Genomic DNA, 22,134 nt, shown 5'->3' with positions numbered 1-22,134 from the left:
AAATGGTGTTTAACAAGAGCAGAAAAAGGGACTCAGTTGGAATATATAAGTAGAGGACTTGTTTAAAGAGATGTAAAAAAAAATGACATCGCTACTGAAAAACAGGATATGAACTCTATGAACCTAATAAGATGAGAACTGAGGGGGACATTTAAACCAGCTGACCAAACCAAAGCCAACACACAGGGGAGGACTACACACAAAATAACTAAAGGTTAACACCTACGAACCTGATGCCCCCCCCCCCCCCCCCCTGCTGTCAGATTACTTGGTATAGTCCTGTTCCAGAAAGCCAAGCTCCACCCTCAGCTTCACCTTTTGTCCAATGCAGGAAGGAGAGCACCTCAGCCAGGTAACTCAACAGAAAGAAAGAAATGGTGGCGTATGATTGTGTATGAATGGGATTAGTTCACAGGTGTCAAACTCCAGTCCTGGAGGGCCGGCTTCCTCAGACTTTTAGATGTCTCCCTGCTCTAACAAACCTGCTTTAAACCAATGTGTTGTCATCAAGCTCTGCAGAAGCCTGATAACGAGTCACTCATTGGATTCAGCTGTGTCCGAGCAGGGAGACATCTCACAGTCTGAGGAAGCCAACACCCCTGGATTAGTTATTTCTGATGGTCACACAGCAACCTCTGCCCTCAGTGTGTGAATGAGTAGATTTGACCTGTGGTTTAAAAGCTCTACAAGCTTAAGTCCATTTATCTTCTCCCAGTAGATCCTCATTTTAGGTTTTGAGTCTGACCTGGAATTGTCTGTTTTTTGTTTTCAAACAGAAGGTAGTTGGTCCTTAAAGGGGACATATTATACCTATTTTTTTCACCTTTTCAAACACCCTCTTGTGCTCTAAATGAAACCTCTGTGCTGTGCTTTGTTCCAAATATAACATGACTCAAACACCACAGGAAGTTTGTGACCCTGCAGAAACCAGCTCTCTCTGAATGCTCTGTTTTGGTGTGTGTGTGTGTGTGTGTGTGTGTCTCTTTAAATGCAATGAGCCCTGCTGAGTTTTCCCGGTAGACATCACTCCTCTGTAGAGACAATAAAAATGGCGGACCTGCGCAAAAGTTTTCTTCTAGGCTGGAGGTGGAGTCCATGGGAGAGGAGGGTATTTTCTCAGCAAAATCGAACTTGTGATGTCACAAACGGAGCATTTTCTCTGTGTGGTAAGACTAAGGCAGACCACAAACAAAGGAGTGGATGGATTTATTTCAAATGTTGTGGATCGATAGACACTCGGGTTACCCCCAAAAAATGTTCAAAAACACTGTCAAAGTGGATTTTCCACAATATATCCCCTTTAAGCAATCCCACAAATAACAGTTTTGGACGCCCTTCAGTTTGCCAGGTGAACTAATTCAAATATTACTGATTCTACCACTACCAGAAACGTGGTAAAACTACCTTCTTCATCCAATTCCTCCTGTTAGTTATCTCTCCAAGGTGTTGAGCTCCTCGTCATTCTGTCTCCGTAACCTCTGCAACAGTATGGTGTCTGCCTGGGAAACGTATACCTCTATCTAGTAATCACTGATGTGAAACACACACACACACACACACACACAAGCTGCTGCTTCTGTCCCGCCTCAACCAAAGTTCTCGCAAATGAGGTTCTGCAGAGAAAGAGAGAGGAAAAAAAAAAAAAAAAAGGTGAGGTGGTGCTGCTGCACATGAAACCCATCATATATCCAGGGCTCTAATTACTTCCACGCTCCTCCCTTGTGTCTTAGATGGATCCTCGGGAGTCAGAAGTGGAGGATCAGCACTTTCCATCCCTCCTACCCACTCTGTGTTCTTTTCTTTTTCTCCTTTGTCACAGCAGGGCTGGTGTTATTAACCTTCTGTCTGCTCATGCAAATAGGACGCTATAGTCCTTCCTCTCCTGCTGGAAGCTCATTTTAGACAGTTGAGCTCCCCTTTGAAAATGTCTGTCTCGTTTTCCATCTTCTAGAAATCCCGCGGCGTGCGTCTGGGATCCAGCATGCGAGGAAAAAGCAAATAGTGAGGGGGCTGAAGAAAAAAGAGGCTGGATGGAGTGGCCTGTGCAGGTCAGTTATTGTCACATTTCTCGAGGGGAAAATGCAAAGAAAATGGCGGTAACCGAGGAATTAAAAGAAAGCAGACGCAGGAACGCTGAACAGAAAAATACCACAGGTTCAAGTGTTTCTCTGTTGGCACTCCCATGCGTCCGTGCGCGCGCATGTTTTACTAGATATGCACCGCTGCACAACATAAAGAGGTCGGGGGGTCTACTTATTTTTCATGGCGAGAGACTTTCAGTCCTAGAACTAGTCCCCCGTCCTCTTATCGTGCCGCTCTCCAAGCATCGTTGTTATGGCCTCTAAGCACCTCTCAAGGTGCTTATTGTCCCTCTCATCAGCACAGTGCACCGATTGGGCAGCGAGAGCAGATACAAAAGCCAGACAGGGACGGCAATAATCATCCGATGTGCATCAAGCGTGAACTGACATCTTTACACAGGGCCCTTACGTCTGATAAACAGACAGCTCGTGGCTAAAGGACTCGCTAACGTTCTCATTAGCTCGCCCTCCCCCAAGCACCTCCAGTACTGCCAACAGCTCATACCCCCACCCCAGCAATGACCAATGATGAGGGCTCACGGCGGTGTTGCACATAAAAGCCTTATTCATGCCCCGCTCTACGAGGGCACATAAAAATGACAGCTGCACTTTAAGGTGTAAGTGTGTGGTTTAATGGCAAACACAACGAGATACACGGTTGTTACAGGCCTCTAATTTGGTTGTTATGGGGATGGAAAATGTGCCTGCAGATCCTCACACCAAAAGCCAGTGCTTTTTTTTTTTTTCAATATTTATTCAGCTATCTAGCTTTCTCTATGTCTAATCTCGTCCAGTGTTTTTTTACTTTACTGTCATGCTATGCAAAGACTTGAATCCGCAGGCTTTTGTCGCAGTGAACACATTAAGAGTTTATTTAGTGCGACACATGACAACAGAGTGAAAATGCAACACAACATACAGTAGTTACAGATGACATAATTTAAGTAAACCGTACCTGTCATGCTCACAGAAATAAGTGAAACCAAAGGAAAAAAAACAAACAGAATTGAAAGTGATGATGGTTTCAAAATGTTTTTTTTTTTTCCTTTTCAATGGCGATTCTGATACTGAATAGGCTGAAATCGCTGATGAAATTTATGAGAGCAACCCATATCGGATATTTTCGCACAGTATGCTGACCTTTTTGTCCTGATTGGATAGGACAGCTGAAGAGAGACAGGACACGTGGGGAGGAGAGAGTAGGGAATGATGTGCAGCAAAGGGCCGAGGTTGGATTTGAACCCACAGCCGCTGCAACAAGGACTATGGCCTCTGTGCATGGTGAACGGGACGCCAGGCTATCACAGAAAACTTTACAATGTAAGAGAAATCCAATGAGCGGTGTGAAAAAAATACACATAGATGGCGGCTTTTCTGGGATTGGCATCATAACGTTATAGCAGAAACTAATGTATGGTGTTAGACGGACTCCTGCTGATCCTGCTCCTATTTAAAAACCAAGGAATGGCAGCAGAGAGGGAATGTTAACCTATAAACAAGCAGACTGCCTGCAGGCAAGCTGGACTGGCTTTAGCGGCAGCTTGGCTGTAAGATGCAACATATAGGATGTTTATTATCACTTCAAATGTGTGAAAAATCGTTTGCAGGTTGTCTCCGTTTAAAAAGGTCTTATTCTATATAAGAGTCATATAGAATATATTGAAATTAAGTGAAATGAAAAAAAGTAACCAGGACTGAATTGCACTTGTGTGTTTTAATTGTTGAAGCGAAGTTCTGTACGGGTCCTGTACCTCCAGCCTGAGTGCAGCAGCTCTTTACAGGTGTGTGTGTGTGTGTGAAGTCTTCGATGACCCGCATGCAGGAACCACTTGGGACATCACAGGGGCCATACAGCTCCTGGGCCGTGCCCGCCACCTTATCAAGGGGCCTGGTGCAGCTGTCATACCAGGTGGTGAAGCAGCAGTCTATGATCCCTCGGTAGGAGTCCCTGACGATTGGAGCGGAGTTCTCCATGCGACTCATGTTGTCCTTTTTTTAGTTCAGCCGTCACCATGTCAGGTCCTCGTGAATGTTTCCCTCCCAGATATTTCAACGCGTCTTCTATCTTCTATTCTGTCCACCTGTCGATGGAACCACTAAGTGAGTGCCTCCCATCCTTCTGTAATCCACGACGACCTCCTTGATCTTTAAGATGTCAAAGATGGTTGTCCTGGCAACACTTTACCATGGTGGTCACCTCCTCTCTGTGTGCCCTCTTGACGCCATCGGAAATCAGCTCGACAACTGCTCTATCGTCCGAAAATTTGAAGACATTAGAAGCCTTTGTCGCAAAGCAGTTTTGAGACTCTTCCTAATATTTAACTAATGTTGCCTGCAGCGAGTCATATTGTTGATACTGTAGCTATTAAAGCGGTTGGAAGCATTCGTTTTGGAGCATTGTAACTGTTGCTGTTGTCATCAATTGATGTGCTTACGAGGGCAAAAATTAATTACACCAACCTTAATTAGAAGCTCTATCTAATCTTGCCCATGTCGTTTATTTTGATTATTTTCCAATCTGTGACTTGCAGAAAAAAAGGGTCTGTTGTTTCGTCGGATGTAAGTAATTTGACAATTTCTTGCTTAATATTTTAATCAAAATGATCTTCCCCTAGCTTTAGCCCTAGCTCCAAAGTGTAGAGTCAAGATGATGTGATACGTCTGTTTCATTGAGAAGTAAACTGACCAAATTGGTCTTGGACCGTTGTCCAAAGATGTAACGATGGTTCTTTAGGGAAACGATGATGGACATTTTCACTATTTTTACTGACATTTTATGTACCTGGTATTTCTTCTAAAGAGCATCAAACAAAAATAGAACCAAACCCCTTTCAACTTCAATAAACGCAGCCAGTAATACGTCAGGAAAGCTTCAGAGCCATTGTGCCCTTGATCCATGAATGATCAGAAGTACTCGAGAGAGACATAAAAGAATAAGACCTGAAGATGGAAGACTTTATTTTTTCTTTGTGGCTGAGAAGCGTCCTCCCCCGGACATTACGGCCTGTTATGATGAAGATGAAAACAAAACAAACTCAGTACAGGATAGTTATCTCAGTCACCAGACCTCCACCCATGTGTTCACATGTTGCTCTATTTGAGTGATTTTGTTCCGATCAACAAAGCAATTAAAAAAAAAAAAAAAAAAGGGGATTTCTTCCAAATCTCCTTTTTTTTTCTCTCCTCTCTGTCTCTTCCTCACACTCAGGAGAGTTTAGCGCTTTTCAAATGTGCCACATGTCCAATCAAATTGCCCTTGATGAAGAAACCTAATCTGTACGTCCTCCTGCGCTCTTATCGGTGGGAATAAGAGTGTCGCTGAAAACAAAAACGCCAAGAAGTCCGCTATCTCAGCCTCTCAAATACAAGTGCTTTAGTGATCCAACACTCTACTCAGGACTTTTACAAGTTCATCCTATTGATTTACATTTTAGGCTTTTAGCCGTCCTTTTTTATGAAGTGGGACTCAGAAGAAGAGAGTGGATTTGGTCCAAATGACCATTTCAAACAACCAAATACTCATTTGCCTCCCACTACTCACACCCCACTGGTGTACTTTTTCCTCAGAATTTAAACGAGTTTTTATTATATCCAAAGGAAACATGTTTTCCTTTTAAACAGTCTTACCCACAGTGAGGGAGTATTTACAGTCTGTGAAAAGACAAACAGATATCTGAAGGTATAAATGTTTGTGTGTGTGTGTGGGGTTGGGGTGGGGGGGGGGTGCACTGGTGATTTCAATTTAACTGGCTACTTTGAGAAAATTATCAGCTTGCTCTGTTGAACATGGAGCTCCTGATGTGTGAAAAAATGAGTATATTCAATGAATTCAGCCGCGTTAATTGAAAGTTTAGCTAACACTCTGAAAAAGAAAGATGAGCAACGTTGATGCCAGACATGGACACACTGACACTGCATGTGTCGAAGGACTTTTGAACCATTCATCATTCAAGTTGTAGTTCTTTAGTTATCGCAGTGGAAACATGTTAAATGAGCATGTTTATTTGCTTATTGCAATTACCATCCATCATTTGCACTACTTACAAATTAGGGAATTTGCCTTTTGAGGAAAGTTACATGAAAAGTTTGATGCCATCAGGTTATCGGTGAGTTGATTGTTGATCCAATTCTAAGAGTCTTTTGTCTTAGCTTAGCTTTAGTGAAAAAAAAAAAAAAACAAGCTAGGCGAAATATGTCCAACTCTGACCAATTTGGCTGTTTTTATCTTTTGTATATTTGTTGAATGCTTCAAAAGAAAGGTCACATTGTATTTTCTCCAAATCTCCCCAAAACATGTCTGTGAAGTTTCTTGTTAAAAATCCACTCCCATCATGTCTTTCATAAACGCCCTCTATTTCATCCCTGCTCAGAACAGGCTGTTCCTGTGTCTGTAGCTTTAAATGCAAATGAGCTGTGTCTGACCACGCCCCTTTCTAGAAGGGGATGTGGCGTTTGCCTTCTTGAACCATGCCTAGTTGTTTGCGGTGGAAAGGTGGACACAAAGGACAGAACAAACCCCTCGCTGTGGGTTAGGTGTGCGAGTGTCATCCACCTGGGGGGAGGGGTTACTGCCCTTTGTGATGTCATGAAGGTAAAACCTCGAAGCCACTTAACAGCCTAATTTTGCACGTTTTCTAAAAAGTGTAGGAGTTAAAAGAAGGAGAGGATGGACTTTTCTCATCATTGAGGGGTTGCATGTTTAGTGTTTTGAACTTTTACCTTGATGTCTATAATTTGCGGCTAAATTGGCAAGGCTAATTTTTCGCAATGTAACGTTCAGAGTGTAAAACAAATGTGTTGCCAGAGACTTGATAGCTAATCTAATTTTCAACACATCCTTTCTACAATTTTTTATTTCTATTTTGAAATTCAACATTGTCATTTGATTTGATTTGATTGTCAAGTTTGAAGTTCGCTTCTTGGTCGTCCTTAACTTGTGTCTAACTTTATTGGAGCAACTCATCTATGCCAGTCCACAGCCAACACACAGGATCTGTCCTTTTGTTTAGAGCTCGGGAAAATTGGAAGCCCTGGGTCTACACGAATATAAAATTCTGAATCAAATCAAACTCCCTTTGTATCTTTAACAGTGAAATGTCCTGTAATCATACTTCTTTTGTATCACAGTTTTTTTTCTCTCTCTTGGGCAAACTTGCAAATTCACAGAAGTACGTTGAGGTATAAGGTGTGCTTTTACATTTCCATTCAGGCAATAACTGAACTATTGTCTCTATTCTTACTTAAGGATTGTTGCTATGGTTTCAGCTGTTACATGAGCCAGCATTTCCTGTTTGTAGCTGGATCCATCCTCACGTAGTCAGTCTGGTACTTTACTGTTCATGAGATGTGCCAGTTAAGTTGATCAAACTCAGTACGTTGCATATTGGGGGAGAGTACATGTGCAGAGGCAAACACATTCACAGTGGATTACGTCTGGCCTCAGGGGCGGAGGAGAAAGAAGAAGAATAAACACGACTGGAGCGGAGAATACTGCGCCTCCCTTTCATTTGTGCCATTACAGAGTACAGTGCAGTAACGCACAGATCAAATCCACTACAGAATCTTTTATAGTTCAGATCTGTCGTTCCATTTTAAACACCGTGAGGTGCCGTCAGCCAGGCTCCCACTGGGCTATTTGATATGTTGTCATGGTAACATAGACTGTTGAATGTCACAGCCCTGTTGAATGCAGTTTATACATAAGAGGCTGAGGCGAGAGACTTGGCAAGGCAGAAAGAGAGAGAATGTTAACCTCTCCATAGAGTAAGTGAGGCACCTCATGATTAAATATAACTTTTCTTCGCCCCCGCGAAGCGATCAATATCCCATTTGTGGGTTTTTAGGGCCGACGTGTTCCCCAGGCTTCATGCTCCCCGGTCCCACATTGCACTGATAAATTACATTTAGCTTCTTCAAGCTTTGGCAACAAAAACAGAAGATTTCTTTATTTCCTGTCTACAATCACTTCCATGCGTATAGATAAATAGTTCTGTAAACACAAATCTGTCATCAGTTTTATTCATCCTTTTAATAATGCAGTAATTCACTCTTCCCAGCCGTAATGGAGGATTTTCAGAACTGAAAGTATCTTCTCTTTAAGAATGTTTTAGAATAAGTCTTTGTATAATAGACAAACTTTTTTTTTTTTTTTAAAAACCCACTTATGCAAGAAATCAAGAAAAAACCCTGCAGCATCACATTTTATGTAGTCAGGGCACTTCAGCTGCACTCAGGACAGCTTAGCTATTCAGTCTAAAGAAATTACCAAATAAGATGACTGCTTTTATGTTCTCCCTGCAGACGCCGGAGCACACCTATTGGAGGGTAAATAATATCCCTCTCCGCAGCACATAAAAAGTGCATTTTAGCAGGTGGCAATTGGCTGTGCGGTGGGTGAGCCGGAGCAGCAGAAATTGTCGTGTCATGCAGCAGAAAGTTGAGTTCAGATCGCACAGCGGCAGACTGAGTGGGCAACAAATAAATAGTTTGCTCTATTCAGGGCGAAAGGCTCTGTGATTGGTGGTTTTAAAGTGATGTCGTCGCACACTGGGTTAATGGTCTGCAGCCAGCAAAGGTGTCCCACTTGAACCCTCATGGGCCATTATAGATATCTACTGTTGTGCATATAAAAACCATTAGAGGTACTTTTACTCTGCATGTGCTATATTTCAGCCTGCCTTTTTTTTTTTTTTTTTTCTTTTTTTTCTTTTTACCCGAAGCTGCTCAGTTTGTCACTAAGAAAGGTCTTCTAAGACGAGGAGCAGACCTGGGGTAACTCTTACATAATTGTCTTTGCAAGTGCCTTGAAGTCCCCATTTTATTCTATAACTTGTTGTCATGTGTGACCTGACACAGAGCCACATGCAGTTATTCCCCCCCCCCCCCCCTCTCGGCGGCCTCCTTGTCTCTCTCGATATCACCGAAAGCAGTCAGGAAATATCAGATATCATTTGGATCAGAAGGAGCATCTATTTCCACGGTGGCCATCGAAAGCAACCAGGCTTCCTCCTTCACACCAAACAAACTCCGGCCATCCCCGCCTCAACGCATCCATATCCGTGATTAACAAAAAAAGATGCAGCTTCGTGCCCGGTCTATTATTTCCAATTTCTCCTGGAGAAAGTTAATCTAATGAGCATTATCGGGAGCTAATGGGAATTATAATTAGTCAGATGCAGCAGATTATCTGCGCATAATTAGCTGTGTCTGTCAGCTCCAATTAGCATGACAGGAATTAGGAGACTTCGGAGAGAGGAGAGGAGGACAAGGAGAAGTGGGGAATGGGTGAGAGAGAAGAGGGGAGATAGGAAAGATGGAGAGGAGAACAGAATGGGTGGGGGGGTGGGTGGGGGGGGAGTTATGGGTGGTGATGAGAGGCAGGTTTTTGGCTCTGAGCTCACCCTTGTGCTGAGGAGAAGGGGATAGCAAATGGAAAGTAGGACGGGCACGAATGATTGTTGGCAGGCACAAAGGGGAACGGTGTTGATGGGATTTAGACAGAGAGGAAACTATGGCGAGGGCGTGAGGAGATATGGACATGTGGCAGGGTGTCCAAGCTCTTTAAGACACATTTGGGACCATTTAAACACCCTCATGGCCTGCAGATGTCCATCACAAGCCACAAATCTTGTGGCTGGGCCTCGAAGCAAGCCACCAAACCTTTGCTAAATCACCAAAATCCCTGAGGATGATTGTGACAGCTACATGCTGTCTCGGAAGTGATGGCTACAAAATGTGACATGCTTGAAATACAATGCGTGCTGAACTCAAGTACACAAGTTATTCCTTACAGTCTGTGGCCTCACACAAATTACAAAGTCCTGAAGGTTTGTTTATGAAACTGTGAAAATACACAGTGATGTCGAAAAATGTACAAATCATTATATCTGGATTGTATTTTTTTTTTTACATCAGCTTTAATTAATTATTCTTTGAATGCTGATGATTTAATTTAATCAGTCAAAGAGTTTTTCACATGTATATATAATCATATATAATCTTTTTTTGGGACACTAGGGGGCACTGTAACTAATCAATCGGCGACAGTTCAACATTGGCTGGCAAATCTAACTCCAATATTGAAACTTTTCTGGTATCCATGAACTCCTTAAGGATATCTTTTTTTCTTTCTTTTTGCTGCCAAAACAGCCAACAAGTAAGCTATCTTATTTTTATTTTTTTTCTCCCTCTGGCTGATATTCGAGGCTGGGCAGGTAATGTCCGGTGTGTTTGCAGAGTTGTTTACTGAGAACAGCTGCCTGCTGCTGCTGAACGAATAATCCTCTGCTGTTGTTAGTGGCTCAATTCCATTGGAAAAAAAAAAAAAAAAAAAAAAATCTGCAATATCCACTCAAAATCAAAACACTTACATCTCTCTTTAACATTCTGGAGCGCTCTGAATAGCTCTTCTTTGCCTGCCTGCGATTTCTTTCCCCGAGCCTGCACCTTGTTTACTGTCAGTTTTATTTATTGACCCTGTGCCTGTTATTGTATTTCTATTATTCTTCTAAACTGTTTACAGGGAGATGGTAGGAGAGAGCCAGTTTGCACAGCTCGCGTTAGAAAGAGTAAGGAGAAATAAATAAAAGGCTCCATAGCTGAGGTGAACTGCAGAGTCTTGTACATTTCGAATAGTAATCTGAACCATGATTCGTATAATAGCTTTAGCTCCCTCTCTTTTACGAACGCCTTTATTCCTCAGCTAGCGAGTGTCTAATGGCACACACGCACACAAAATAAAACGAATTCACAAAGCTTTCGACATCCTGGCGATGTTGCATTCGGCGCACATTAAGAGAACACAAATTTGTCTTGTGTTCTTGCATCCAAGCAAACTACTTTGTATTGTTTTTAATCAGTCTGATATCAACAAAGCAGCACCACTGGAAGCCCTCTGGGAGCTGTCTCAATGAACACATGCAGGAAGATACACAGGCTGCTAAATAGCTTTTGATTGAGAAAACACTGTGTTGCATTTGCATAGATTATCTCTGTCTGTTTGACCAGGCTGTACGTGTCAGTTAAGCAAAGTTGGTAAATAGCCGCAGTCAAACAGCGGGGTAGCGAGCGTGGAGCCTGGACCTATATATGTGAAACAATGTAAATAGTCACACACACACATAAACTAACATGCCTTTGCCTATAAACAAACAGGTTCACACAGACATGAATCTTCCCAAAGAGCATACAAGCACCTGAACGCATCGAAAGGTGTTGGTGGCAATAGATTTTGACGCTGTGGAGGCAATGCGGTAAAAACTTTGGCTTCTCTCTGCTTGGGATTATTGATCAGGCTCAGCTCATATTTACAGACAGACACACAACCCCGTGATGGCTGCACTCACACGGGTAAACACACGCTGCAATCAGTTAGGCGCAGACAGAAGGCACAGTCGAAGTAACATCGTTGCATGCACACACGCTCTTCTTCTCCAATCAGCGCTCGAGGCTACTTCCCCTCCCCATCGACTGATGCCATGTCAGTGTGCTTCCTGTCGTCGTCCCCCCCCCCCCCCCCTCCTGTCTGGCTCTGTTGATGTCTTGCTTTTTTGACAGGCGTACTGAAACTGACAGCATGATTTGTACTCCAGCACAAACATGCCTGGCAACATCAATTCCCATGGTATGGCTACAAGACGCTTGGGAAATGCCTGCCACTTGAATCACACAGCGGGTGACCTGCTAAGAGTTCAACGTCTCGCTCATGAGTGCTTTGTTTAGTGTTGATGGTGATTGTCATTTCATAAACCTACCAGGGGAAGAGAGAATACCTGTACCTGTGAAACATGTTGAATACCTTTCAGATGAATGTTAAGCATTTGTGTTTGGCGAGTTTTTATGTGTTATAATACTCATGGACCAGTCTATCACTTCCACTTACCACTTCCTTTCCGATCTATCTCACAGATAAACCTGATTTTTTTTTTTTGACATTACCCTTCATTACAGTTAGAGCTGATTTTGAAATGAAACGATACTCCCCTAAATGTTGATAGAATAAAAAAAAAACATTTGAATTTGGACTGCAGTACCCATTTTAAACACTATGTGTCAGAGTTATATATTGCTCCTTTAACTTTTTAGCTCTTTCAGCAAGTTCTATTACTTCAATCAGCAGATCTTTCTTTCAGCGTTTGAACCATGTTGTCTCTTATTTTATCAAATATTTGAAGTTGTAGACATAAGTTAAGTAATTTAAACCTTTTATCTGTAGATTATAGTTACCAGTATACCCATCTGTGAAATTTCAGCTTAAAATTGAATCCATTCTCATTTTACTTTTTTTTTATGCCTTCTTTGCAACCATTGTCTTTCACTGTTAGCGTCTGATTGGAGCCTTCAGCAGTACCTTTGAGTCATTTTGGATCCTTCACCACCTTGCTAAGATGCAAAACATGAAGGACTTTGTTCGAATAAACGAGTAGAACAGTTTAGTGAAAACTGTTATACCTGACTTTATGTCTTAAACCTTTTTGTGTAGCATACATTTGAATGTTACCCTGGTTATAGTAAAGGTGACACCAAAGAGCCCATCAACACCAAAGATCTTTTTCAGTAGTATGTGTCAGGTAAAGTTTTTCTTGTTATTTGCAGACAGCGATTACATTACACACCTTTAAATAAGTCCTATGGACCTTCCAGAATAGCGAAGTGAAATGAAGTGTCCACTTGAATATGTGCCAGAGGTTCCTGAAGAGGCCACTGGTTTACAAGGGCCCCTTGCACTAAACACAGCTCAGCATCTTTGGGCAATATAAAGTTAAGCAGATAATGTGGAAGGATGCAAATAAGCTCCTAATTATCCACCAGAGAACCCCTCAAGTATGTAAGAAGTAAGTGTTTATGCTCAAAATGTGTGTTTTTTTTAAGTGTGGTTTTGCATTATTGAATTTTTTAAATCAATAAAATAGTATGTGTAATAGTTACACTTTCTTGAGCCTTAGGTGTGTGAGCTCTCCTGAACCAAATCATACTAAGAAACCATTTTCAAATTGACACATCATGGGGCTTAAAGTCTTTCGGCCTTCATCATAGATTTCTAAAATGTCACCTCTAAGTACTGTAAATGGGGATTTTCCTCTCCAGTCCCAATGTTTGCTCTTTGATTGGTAGGCGGGAGAGGGCCCACTGCAAATCGATCGCTGCCTACAACGCCTGGGCATGGTTCAAGCTGCACTGAGCCTCCCGGAGTCGAGTGTGTGTCTTGTGGGCAAAATCTGTGGATTAAGGGAGGCCTGAACTTGAAACAGGAAAGGACAGAGCAGTCAATAACACACTGATTAATGATAATGGCATGCAAGCCAAGGGGATAATCTTTCTAAGCTCTTTTTATCTAAGGGCCGATTGACTGAAAACATGGAGGACAGAAAGAAAAATGCACAATCCCAAGGCAAACTAGGGGCTTCCTACGAGGGTAAATGTTTATTTATGCCTTCAGTTTTTCTAATCGCGAATTGAAATGCATCCACTGTCATTGCAGGGAACATCTTAAAACAGGACCCAGTCTTTCCTCCCAGGTTATTTCTGAACCCTGATTTTTTTTTTCATTTAGAATTCTTTTTCTTTGGGGACTATCAAAACAAAAACAAACAAAAAAATGCGGCATGCTTTTTTTTTTTTCCAGCTCATATGTTCATGGAAATGTCTGACTGTGAATAATGCATTCATGAGGTTAGCATATTTTAAGATAACCTCCAGTATTTCCTGCAAGCCAATATCACCATTATTTCACAATCACCTAATCCATCTGTGCATGCATCAGTGCAATTTTCTGTCACCTTGCAACAAAATATGATCATAAAAGCCTCACTTATTATAATAACAAATCCCTCCCCCCATCTCCAAATGTATCCCCCTGTTATCAAATGCTTATTGACAGGGATGGAATGGAAATGATGCCTCTCCCCATCCATCCACTTGGAAGCTCATCTCGGGCGCTGATCCTCATGTTCAGGCCTCATCCACTTTCCTATAGATTTGCAACAACTGCCGGCTAATTTATGGAGCCTCATGGACGCAATTATTCCCTATGTCCACAGTCATGGAGAAGGTTGGGGACCCTGACAGTCTCAAGACGGATCTGAATGCGGCTCTCGGTGTTTATCTTGAAGAGCTGGTCGTCGATGTGTGTGGATTGGAGATAGATATTTGGTCCCCGCTTGGGTGGAAGTGGCCTGCTGAGACTTGTGAACTCGGGCCTCATGGGGGTGCGGCTACTTTCCAACCCTGCTTCTATTTTTCAACCGTTTTTTTTTCTTCTTCAATTTCCACCCTTTATGTTGTTTCTCTGATCTTTGAGAGAATGACTCAACCCCCCCCCCCCCCCCCCCCCCCCCGACATCCTCCTTTCTTTGACTCCCCAACCCTCTGTTTCATCTTTTTCCTCTCTTCTATTATACGGTCTTCTTTTCCCCACCCCATCCTCCGTCTTGCATTCTAGGGCCCAGCGGCAGCTATCTTGGCCTCACGCTTCCCGTTCGATTGGCCCAATAGTTTATTCACTTCACCCAGACACAAAAGACATCAAGCTGACTGATCAGCGGGCAGGAGCCAGGGCAAGGCTGATCAATGAGGCCTTGGGCATAGAGGAGATGGGAGGGAGGGGGGGGTGTGGTGGGGGGGGTGGATGGATGGAGGGAGGTGTGGGGGGTGCAGCCCGGACAGGTAGGCTGACAGACGCACAATCAGCGGGAGCGATCGATGCGAACTTTTGCTGAGCTCAGATAAGAGAGTGCATTCCGCTCAGGACACGCAACCAGATTCTCACTGACAGGAGCTTTTGTTTCCCATGCTCATGAGCTTTATGCCCCTCTAGGTGACACCGCTACAATAAAACAAAAGAAACAATACAGAAAGATAGCATCTAATTCATTTGTTTATTTGAACATTGGCTCTTTAAATCCTGTACCACAAAACAGACCTTGAAAATCCACTAATGTGGTGTGAGGAAAGCCTACACCATAATTAAATTGTTAGTATGAGAGTGTTCAGGGGGATTCACCGATTGAGTGCCATTCATGCCTTTTGTTCATCTGCGTATCACAGTAATAGTGCAGGCAATATTATAATTCAATATATTGGAAAACAACGCTGAGTGTTTGCAGTTGCCCTATTTGTACAGCTTTAAGACAAAAATCACTTACTTCAATCTTATTTCCATGCAACAGTTGTCTTGAGGCTCTCTGTGCCTTTGAATTGCCTCCAGGGGACGAATAAAGTTTTTTGAATTGAATAAAGCCTTTCGATGTCACTTATACTTCTCTGGCCGACATGTCCAAAGCTGTTGTGGTGAAAATAGTTCTGATCTTAAAACAACAACCAACCTTATTGACCCATATTGTCTTTTGCTGAAATATCTTAACTGGTCTCCAGAGCATCACAATGTGATCATTTACAATAAACACGAAGAAAGTCTGAATTTATCATAATAATAAAGAAAACAAAAAGTAATGTAGTCAAGCTAGGATTTCTCAATTAGCATTTGTGCATTTCACCAGTTGTTTGAAGGCCTATGTGGAATGGCTATTAATGCAATCGCTGTCCAGCACCTATGCTAACATGTTAAAACATTAAAAGACCAATCAGTGCTGTGCTAAAATGTGGTCTTACTAAAAGACAACTGGCCGGTTTATGTTTTTATGATTGCTGTACAGTTAATTCTATTGCCTTCACGCTGCTAATAAACCAAGTGATACTAGATTTGGATTGGACCATATAGATGAAGAGAATTGTCACATATGAAAGAGAGACATTTAAGAAAAAGCTCAGAGAGAGATCCATGTCACAGTTCATTCCTTCTGCCCCCTGTCCTTCGAGTGTGATAGGGTCATCAGCACAATCACACTTTTTTTTTTTTTTTTTTTTTTGTATCTCTGGGGCTTTAACTTTCTTCCTTTCTCTTCCCCTGACACTCATGGGTGCAGACACTCATTCCCACACACGGTGACACACTGGCAGCTGATGCCGGAATTAGGTTTGACTGTGAGAAAATTATCCTTGTACTTTCTTTTTTTTTTTTTTTGGGGGGGGGGGGGGGGGGGGGGGGGGTTCTCCAAGAAACCAGAGGAAATGATTCCTCTGAAGCAAAAATGGAAAGAGCAAATGTGTGGCATCTGATGTTTTCCTTTTGATGTGAACAAAATAAGGTGCATTCAGTGAGTGCTAGGAATAACGTGCAAGGAACTACATCCTTTTATTTAACCAGGCTGAATCATCACACCAACCTTGAGCTGAGCCACTGTCATCTACCACTGTCATCTATTTCGAAAGAACAGACTTTCCAGATACCTTTTTCCTTAAAAAAAAATACATTTTCTTCTAATGCAAATGCATCATTCTCTTGATTCCTTTTTGACGTCCTAAAATGTGGGTTATTTGCCCATCTTTCTTCAAGGAGACAGCCAGTAATGGATAAAACAAACATCAGAGCCAGATTATACTCTTAAGTTGTCCCACCACACCTGGATGGTTTCCCAGGCAAGCATGCTTGTCTACCCCCACTGTGTGGTGGAATCTCAAAAGAACTTGGACAGAAAGTGGCTTCAAGCCCAGTCGGTGAAAGGCACTGTGCGTCAAGAGACTTGCAAGCTGATCGATAGCGAGCTAATTGGAAAATAGCGGCAGGAAATGTGATAATGTGGCTGTTCGCTCTGGCCTTAACTCTGGCTGCACTCACCATAGGCCGTCCTCCCCTTTTCCCACTCCGGAGGTAGGGCCTGGGTCTTTCAATCTTGTGCTTTTCTAACAAGGCTGGAGCCAGTGGTCGAGCTGAATGAACATCACGGATGCTCTGACTGAAGGGCAGATAGATGTAGGAGTTGCGCTGCATGCTTACGAGGACGTTTTCAACACGAACAAACCAGATGTAAGAACGGAATGAGAATAAGTGGCGGGTCTGAGCTCAGCGTGTCCGTGCCAGCCATTCAGTGGATCAAGATGTGACCATGCGCACGCTCTGCAGACTTGGATTAAGAGCATAAAGGATGACAAATAATCTGACTAGCACACAAAAAGGCACATGAAGCGAATTAGGAAAGAAAAAGCAAGTTGGAGAACGGGCATACAAACTTCACAGTGAAGGATAGGGAAGTAAAACAAAGGACGGTGCGGCAAAGAACTTGAAATGGCTTATGATTGGTAAGCTTGTGTGTTGTGCAAGGAAGAGGTGCTCAAGTGTTTTTTTTTTGGACTTCTTGCCCTGTTGATTACTTAAGTCTTTTCTCAAGTATCACGATTGCTTGATGGGTCTACTGCAGCTTATCTGATTCTCGTTTTTCCTCCTGACTCTGCAGACTTTGGAGTAGGAGGTGCAATAAAAAAAGAAGGGCGAAAAAGAATCTGAAACAAAAAAAAAATCGATAATAAAATTGTTGTGGAGAATTTAAAATGACTCAGGATTGGGAAGTTGGCGTTGCCGTATGAGAAAGGGTGGTGTTCAAGTGTTTTTGGACTTCTGAGCACTTCTTCTCTTCTTGATAGTTGATTACTAAAGTCTTCTCTCAAGTACCATGATGGATTTATGGGTTTTTTCCTGAAACCTTATGTATACGTACGTATACTGGCAGCTACTGAGTGATAATCTGATTGCAGTGTGATTATAATGTATTTTTTCGGGGGGTGAAACAATTTGATCTGTTCAAGGCGAAAGAACTATGATGGGGTATTCACTAAAACAAAATACTTCTTTTAAATGCAGCATTAGTGGCTTTTTCCTTTTGGCATTGGCGTCAGATAAGCTCTGACATGTTTCCTTGGAAAACCGCAAGTACGCCATTGGAAACCAGGCAGATGGCTGTTAACTAATGAGTTGGTCCTGTTCAAGATATCTCTCTGCAGAAACCTGTTTATCGTCATTAACTGGAGTCAGTCAATGTTGGTTTGGAATTACTGGTCCTGAAGAGAGGATGTTGGATGAAGTGGGAAAGAGTTGAGATGATGATGAAACATGTAGACTTGGGAGAGCAGGGCGAAAGTGGCTGGAATCAGCATTGGCGGGAGGGGGAGAATGGAGGAGGTCTCTTGTCCCAATTCAGACCCAGGGGATCTCTATGTGTCACCAGAATATGTTGTACTGCTAGACATGAGTGACAGTGATGGGCACTGTGGGCCCAGGATCCAGCATTTTCCAGTCCTCCCAATTCCCCTGCCAGGCCTCTCTATCCCTGTGACAAGATGAGGAGACATCGTGTCAGCTGAAGTGCGACAATCTTTGTCTTACTCTTACTCACTCATACACTCACTCACTCAATATTTTCACATACTCCTTTCCATTTACTGGAGAGTTGTGTACATTTCTCTTTTCTTATCTTTCTCTTTATTTCTTTAAGCCTCATTGCCTAATCTCTGTTGGCTTCTCATTCTTGTCTCTCTGCTTTCTCATTTACTCTCTGAGCACTTCTCTTTTTCTCTATTCTTCCCAATCTCTGTCTCTCTCTCTCTGTCTGTCTCTCTCTCTCTCTACTGGTGCTCTTTATTCTTTCCTTCTGAATGGCAGTTCTTAAGTGGTTGGCATAGAAATGGAGCAGGTGGTCAACACCTGCCTGCTTTAGTAGATTATGGCCCCTCTCTTTGATAAGCCACCGTTTTGTCTGCATCAAAGGAACTGTTTTAGGACATGCTTCAGAAGCCCAGGGCACCCTGTGGAGCGGTGATGTCACCTTTTCTTTTTGCTATCTACACTTTGGACTTCAGGTTTTTCCTCTGGGTTGCGACAGCCCAATAGATGTCTTTAAATAGAACCTTTTGTGGGATGTTTGGGTGAAGGAAAAGATGTCGCAAAAGGACGAATGGAAATGTAATACAAGGAGATTGCATTTAAAATTTAAAGGTCCCATATTATGCCCTTTTTGGGGTTCATATATTTATTTTATGTGTGTTTTCATGTTCTGCTGCTCAAAAAAAAAACGAACAGGCTCCCCACGTGTGCTAAGTCTGATCGGATTGGTCAACCGATCTGCTCTCTCATAATTGGGCAGCTGCTCGGCTTTGTTCTCGGATATGTCCTGCCTCTTTTACCATAGTGGGAATGCTACAGTCAGTCCGAGGGGAACTTGTGCTTGCTACAACGAGCTAATGCGCTTGGATCAGTGACATCATGGGTTTGTGATGTCACAAACCCATTTTCAACCAGAGGGGCCCCGAGTGTTTCTTGCTATCGCTACAGCTAATAGGAGGAGGCAGGAAAGCCGCATTCCCGTGGACTTGGACCTGGAGCCTGGCCTGCATGAGCCTGGCCTCATATAGTATATAGTGATGAATAGTTGCTGATGTGCTTGGGATGCAGAAAAAAGCGGTTCAATTAACTCATAAACGACTCGTTCATACATCATGTTATAGTTGTTTTAACTTGCCAAAAGGCAAACATTGTTTGAAGACAAAAAGTTGACTCACTGAGAACATGGAGATGAAACTGGGAATGGATGGAAAGAGTTGCAGAACCTTCTGAAATACTGTGACGAACTGCTCATATTATGGGTGGTATATGTGTCACTTTTGGTCCCATTGTTATTTAACTGTTTTTCTTCTTGGTTAGTGTTGTTTTCTTGAATGAAATTATTATTCTGGAAAGGTTTAGCTTTCTGCTTTTGCCAAAACAGAAAGTTGAAATGGCTGTGCTTCACATTGCCCCAAAAACCAAAGTTGCAAAAACCCCATTTGAGAATAATAATAGAGGTAACTGTTTTAGAACTAAGTTTATAACTTTAAAGCACAAGTTCTTATCGATCATAAAGTGGCACGAATACCACCCGTATACCTCCAGAAAGTTCTTGACAGTTTTCCATCTGTGAGAACTGCATTAAGTCCCATGTTTCGCGTTTCCTTTACACCTTTTCTAATCACAGTGGAGGCCTTATCAAGTGGGCTGCACCTTCAAAGCAGTCTCCCCTTTTCTTCTTTGACTATCTCGGCTTCAACAACACCATTTATTTTGCTGTGAAGACAAGCCAATCTTGTTTTGTGTGTGTGTTCCTTTCCTCAAAAGCTGCCTGGCTTACCTGTATCTCCAGCTTCATCAACCTCCTGATGAAACCCATACCGGCCCTTCTGCTGATAAGGTAAGCCAGGCAACGAGATATATCCATCATTCACCTACTTAACGCACATAGAGGCACAATGAACACACACTTACCTGTGAGTGTGTGCGTGAGGGTGGATTTGTGGAAGTGTGTGTGTGTGTGTGTGTGTGGGGGGGGGGGGGATGCTATAACAAGATTAGGATTAGTAATGTGAATGAAATCACACCCTCTGCTGCCACCGAAGTAATCAAACGGGCCTCAAACAAAAGAGCAGTTCATTTAGTGGCTTTAATTCTTGCTTGGTGGCTTCACAGCACTGCAGTCTCATTATTCTATTAACCCCCACATACACACACACACACACACAAGCTCATAAATTGTGTTGTGTGGGACTGCTGCCAAAGCGGAGCTTGGGTTCAGCTGGGTAGTTAATCAACTCCTATAGCATGTAATTCGTGTAAACAATGTTTGTTTGCGCACCAAGAGAGCGTGGGCCCCCCTAGGCTCTAGTTAGCCATGATGTGGCGGCGTACCTGGGAATAGTAGTTCATGGGGGGGGGGGCAAAGGTCACAAGGTGTTCATAATTGACTATGTGTGCCAAGTTAGGAAGGGAAGCATGGAAAGTAATTCGCCGCCGCAGAATCGGTTGTCGTGACAGCGCTCTTGGGGGGTGAGGCACTGCAGCGTTTTGATTATGAACAGAAAGATTAATTACGTTCAGTTCAGGAGAGTTGTGGGCAGGTGTAGTGCGACGCTCATTTGTATGTGAGTTGTTCCGTGAACGAGCGTTCTCCATTTGCTGGAAGCGGCAGACCTTTTGACTGTAAATAACCCCCTTCATCTCAGCACTGCCACATTAAACCCGCCACCTCTGAATGATGTAACTTCTCCTGCACCCCTCGGTTGGTTTCCACGGTCACTGTGTACACAAGGTCATTCGGTTTCTGATCAATAGCTTGTATCGAGCCTACGCTTCCCACACCCACCCCCTGATTCTGAAATGGCCGTTAAATCGATGGGAACAAATGAAATTAAGCTCCTGGGCGGCTCGGAGGAGCAAATGATCTTTCTGTGATTAATAACACACTGTAAACGCATCTGTGCTGGGCATATCACATCACAGAGTATTTCCTTGCCTGGGCTTGTTTCCTCAGGGTAAGACTAAGAGAATAAAGCTGTGGTAATGATGCTTATCTGGGGAGGCACCATTTGGTAGAACATCGAAACAAGAACAAATGGTTTTGTTTGTACAGCCGTAAGTATGTTACTTTTAGGGGTCTATGATTGTAAAGTTAGCCTAGCATAAAATAAAAATGTTGTTTTTGACGATTGTGTTGCCTTGTGCTTTTTTTTTTATGCTTTATGGATGTATTTTACCAATCGATTATTCCTCCAAAGTGATTGATCAAGATTTTGAGGGAGGAAAAACCAAGAGTTTGTGCGTTGAGGATTTTCCGTTGGTATTGGTCAGACAACTTTTGTTTGTATCAGTTAAAATATGTATTGCAGCAGAACATAATTTACGTTTGGCCTAGACACTCCTTGCAGTTTTATTCTGCATGAAGACATTTGAGGACTGATGGGGAGGATCTCTTATACCCCCCCAGTCAGAGCCTACGGGTGGATGCTGGGGATGTGATGGCGATGAGTGCAGTACTGGTGCAGGTCCGAGCTGGCAGTGAAAGAACAGAGGGAAATACTGGAAGTATAGTATTTTAGATGGACATCTATTTGGAAGGAGGGGTTGCCAGTTGATTGTTGAGAAAGACTCATGTCAAGTGTAAAATCAGTGCAGCTCGAGTTGACTCGTCTCGACTTTGTCGTAGTCGTCAATTTTATGCAATGTAGTGTATTAATGAGAAATATCCTTAATACAGGCAAAGCAAGGGGCCCCAGGCCAATGGCGGGATTCATTGAGTCAATCTGGTTGACAATCTTTCGACCACAGCATTGGGTCAAAATGTGCAAATTTTCCAATGACAGTCGGAAACCTCCCTTTAGAGGGCCCCATTCTGTTAGCGCTCCCTCTCATTGCCCT

At 42.8% G+C, this 22,134-nt stretch overlaps 1 long non-coding RNA gene across 1 annotated transcript in view; it reads left to right on the top strand.

The window, feature by feature from the left end:
- The first annotated feature begins 1,865 nt into the window (after positions 1-1,865).
- Positions 1,866-22,134, top strand: part of LOC306817817 — a 74,352-nt gene continuing 54,083 nt past the window's right edge. The window contains exon 1 of the long non-coding RNA XR_013778078.1: positions 1,866-2,048. This is a non-coding gene — a long non-coding RNA (uncharacterized lncRNA). The remainder of the gene's footprint in view (positions 2,049-22,134) is intronic.

The sequence above is a fragment of the Symphodus melops genome, assembly GCF_947650265.1.
Source record: "Symphodus melops genome assembly, chromosome: 22".
NCBI lineage: Eukaryota > Metazoa > Chordata > Actinopteri > Labriformes > Labridae > Symphodus > Symphodus melops.
The sequence above is the reverse complement of the archived record's forward strand: the minus strand, read 5'-3'. Positions and strand labels throughout refer to the sequence as shown.